This window comes from Melospiza melodia, unplaced genomic scaffold (genome assembly GCF_035770615.1).
Source record: "Melospiza melodia melodia isolate bMelMel2 unplaced genomic scaffold, bMelMel2.pri scaffold_46, whole genome shotgun sequence".
Classification (NCBI taxonomy): domain Eukaryota; kingdom Metazoa; phylum Chordata; class Aves; order Passeriformes; family Passerellidae; genus Melospiza; species Melospiza melodia.
The window spans coordinates 2,441,179-2,445,155 of NW_026948783.1; positions in this window are offsets into that span (position 1 = coordinate 2,441,179).

A 3,977-nucleotide genomic window follows, 5' to 3' on the forward strand; every position below is an offset into this window, starting at 1 on the left:
AGTGGCAGAAGCCGTGCAGGCAGCGTGGGGCTGGGCAACGCAGTCGCTTGGCCCTGCCTGGGCTTTGTGCGCTGGGGCAGCTGCTCCCAGCTCTCCTGCCTCCCGCTTCAGCTGCCCCAGTGCTTCAGGACAGGCCTTTGGCCTCTGGGCCCTGCGGCAGCAGGGTGGCCTTTCACAAACTTGCCTTCCACGCAGGCCGAAAGAATGCGGGGCCTGACTGAAGGGCTCGTGGAGCTCCCGCAGGTCAGGGTGACCACCATGCTACTGGACTATCTGTTCCTGGATAATGGTGCCCCAATACCCAGCCCCATGGCCCTGCAGCTGGCTAAGGTGTTCCTGCCACTCTTTGACAACGTAAGGCTCTGTGCCCCCAGCCACGGCCACTGGCTGCTGCCCGGACACTTGGTGCCCTGTGCAGATGCAGGCCTGTGCCAATGTGGTCCAGAATCAGCTGCTGCTGAGCTCTTGCTGCCTTCCTGTTCTACAGGGTGACAGCCAGGTGCAGCAGCTCTCCATGACTGTCTTTCAAAACTTGATGTCTGCTGTAGAAGAAGAAGGAAAAACGCTCCTGATGACACAAGTGTGTGAGAGCCTGCTGCCACTGCTCTTCCATTGCCATAATGAGAATCTGCTTGTGGCACAGGTGAGGACTCGTGGGCTGCTGCTGTCCCCCTGGCAGGGGGCTCGGCTGCCTCCTGCCCTGCGCCTGTTGGACCGCAGCCTCCTCCAGGCTGCGGCTCCTGTGCCCTGGGCTCTGGGGCCATCTCCGCATCTCTGCTGCTCTCCAGACTTCTCGGGAAACGCTGCTTTGTGCGGTCAAGTTCCTGAAAAGGAAAGCTCTTGAAAAAACTGTGAAGAAAGAGAAACTCTCCAAGTTCACTGAGCTCCTGGTAAGGATGGCCTGCAAGCCCCAGCCTCAGCCTGGAGAAGGCCCCTGAGGGCAGTGCTCAGTGTGCGGGGCTGGCAGCTGTGCCGCGTCCCGGTACTGCACCCAGAGGCCGCGCGGGCTCTTCTCCAGGCTCCCGTGGGCCCGAGCCGGGTGCCCACGGAGCCCCGGCCCGGCGGGGCTGCAGGGCGGCACCGCGGCTCCCCGGGCAGCAGCCGGCCCTCTGCCCCCTCCTCTCGGGAGCCCTTGGCCAGCGGCTGCTGGCCGCGCCTCAGGGCTGTGCGGGGAGGGGGGGCCGGGGCTGGGCGCAGGCAGCGCCGGGCCCAGGGGCTGAGCCCGCGCCAACCCTTCTCTCCTGCTGCTCTCTGCAGCTGGCAGAGGACAGGAGCCGAGCGGCCGAGCACCTGCGCCAGGCCATGCGCTACCTCGAGAGCCCACAGGAGCCCCTGCGAGAGGCGGCCGTCAGGTTCATGGGTGAGTCCCGAGCCCGGGCTGCCCTTCCCTTCCCCGGCCCGCCGCAGCTCGGCCCCAGCCCCGCCTGCTGCCCCGGCAGCGCCAGCCGTGCCCTGGGGCGCCGTGCAGCCCCACCTGGCCTGGGCATCGCTGCTTCCGCCCTCTGGCAGCCGTGCCCTGGGGCGGCAGCGTGCGGACAGGGCCGGGCTGAGCCCTGCCGGGCCAGCAGCCCGTGTGGCCACAGCGCCGGCAGCGCCGCTGGCAGGGAGCTGTGCCGCTGGGGCCGTGACAGGCTCTGTGTTCACAGGCATGGCCGGGCGGCGCCTGAGAGGGCAGCAGCAGGAGCTGCAGCTGATCTGCACTGGTGAGTGAGGGCAGCCGGCTGACAGCGGGGGCTGCCGGGGCAGCTGCAAGCCCTGCCCCGGCTGCGGAGGGCTCTGCTCCCATGGGCAGAGCACACGGAGCTTTCAGGGCCACGTGGGCCATTGGTGGACAGCAGCTTTGGGCTGATCCCCTTGCTCCCTGCTCCCTCCTGGCCATGGCAAGACCCGGCTGGGATGGCCTTGGCAGGGGGCCCTCCTGGGCTCCCCGCAGATCCGGCTCTGACTGTGCCTCTGTTCCTCCCTCTTGCAGCCCTGGAACCCCTGACAGAGGACACGAGCAGTGCCGTGTCGCAGCTGGCACTTGAAACACTGCATGTCCTCCGGGCAATACAGCGTGGGCGATATTCCACCATCTGGAGGCTGCACAATCAGCTGCGCAGGGCATGGCAGAGTCGGCCTCGCCTGTCGGGGCTCGGCTGCTGCACTGCCAGATGACTGAGGAGGAGAGCTGATCTGGGAGGCTGTCTTTGCTGGGGCAACCTGAGCCAGGGGTAATTTTCCTTTTCTTGAAGATTTTTCTTTTCTTCTTTTCCCTTTTTTATCTAGTTTGTAAATAAATAATATAGAGTATATGTCATGATATATATTTGTATATATTATAGATTATTGTAAATAATTCAATTCTAGAATGTGTTATGATACACAGACTGCCAGGAGCTTTTCTTTGATGCCCAGGGTCTGCAGGGCAAGAGGCAGGAAAGGGTGAAAAGGGAGCTTGTGCTCAGCAGCACAGCAGGCTGAGGGGTCCTGAGGCCCTGCAGGGGGAAAAGGGTGCTTGTGCTCAGCCAGCTGCCCAGGCGTGCAGTGGGCAAGGGAAAATGGCCAGAAGGCCCTTGGCCTGTGGTGGTTCTGCTGAAGCCTTTGTGCTGCCCACAGAGCGGCTGGGCAGGGGCCGGGGCTGCGGGGATCCCTGCCAGAGCGGTGCCTGGAGATGGCCACAAGCCCTGTGCCAGGAAGGAACCACCCTCTGTATCCTCCTGCCCGTGTGGTGCTGGCTGCCTTGCTGAGGGCTCCCAGGTGTCTCTGGATGGGGCTGCTCTGGAGCTGCTGTGGGGCTGCGGCGCTGCTGCCGGGCAGCTTGGCTGGGCTGGGGCAGCCCCTGAGGGGCTGGGGCGCTGGCAAGCCCTGAGCAATGGGCTGTCAGAGGCCATAAGCAGCCCTTGTTTGCTTTGGGATCACTGTGATTTTGGGGGGCAGTGCAGGGGGGAAGAGAGAAAATGTGGGCTTTCCTCAGCCATGGCTGGGTTTTTCCCTACCATGTAGGAGTTGGGCCTTCCTCAAGGCACTGACCGAGATAAGAGTTTTTCCATTTTTCCTTGTTTTCCCTTTTTGCATCTAATCTCTTTTCAATAATGTGTTGTTTGTTTTTCCAGAGGAAGCATTCCAGGTGGTCCAGTGTGGATGGGGAAGTGCTGGGGAGCAGCTGTGGCGTGGATGGGCCGTGCCCTTGGAGAAGGCTGGGGCCATGGTTTGGGAGCAGCTTTTCTTGCAGCTGTGGCTGGCGTGAGGTGGGTCCCTGTGTGCTTGGCAGGGTGGGATCAGAGCTTTTGGGAGATGGCAGCGAGCACAGGAACATCCTGCTCTGGGCAGCTGCTGAGGGCTGGATGTGCCGTGGCTGGCTGCAGGCTGGGCACATGTCCTGCCCTCCTGCTCTGTGCCAAAGGCAGCAGGGATGGGCAGCTCTGGGCACAGCTCTGGGCACAGCCAGCATGGCCTGGGCACCGCAGACCTTGGCACAAGGGCACAGGAGCCCTCAGCTGACGGGCGCTTTCTGCTTTCTCTCCTTGCAGCCGGGCTCTGCGGGTGCTGAGGCTGCTCTGGGCTCAGCCAGGGCTCTGCTGGGCTCAGCCCTGGGCCCAGCTGGGCTGGCTCTGCCCTCACATTGCTCTCACAGCTCTGCATCAGACGAGCCCATTGCGAGCACAGCACCTGAGCTTTCTGCTTTGGCAGGTGAGTGAGACTCTGCTGCAGGCCCAGAGATTGCAGCTGGGGACACACATCCAACTGGCAAGGACCCAAACTCTCCACAGTCCCAGCTGAACGCCTGGATCTGCACAGGGTGTTTTGTCTGTCCCATTCTTCCTTCTTGACTGGCTGGAACTGTGCAATTGCAGTTTGTTCCTCCTCTAGCAGTGCCACGAGTGGGCCAAAGCTGGCAAGTGGGCCGTGCTCCTGAGGCAGTGCAGTCTGGAGCTGGTGGATGGAGAATTGCCCTTCTGCACTTCCAAACCAGAGCAAAAAGCCGTAAGTGGGAT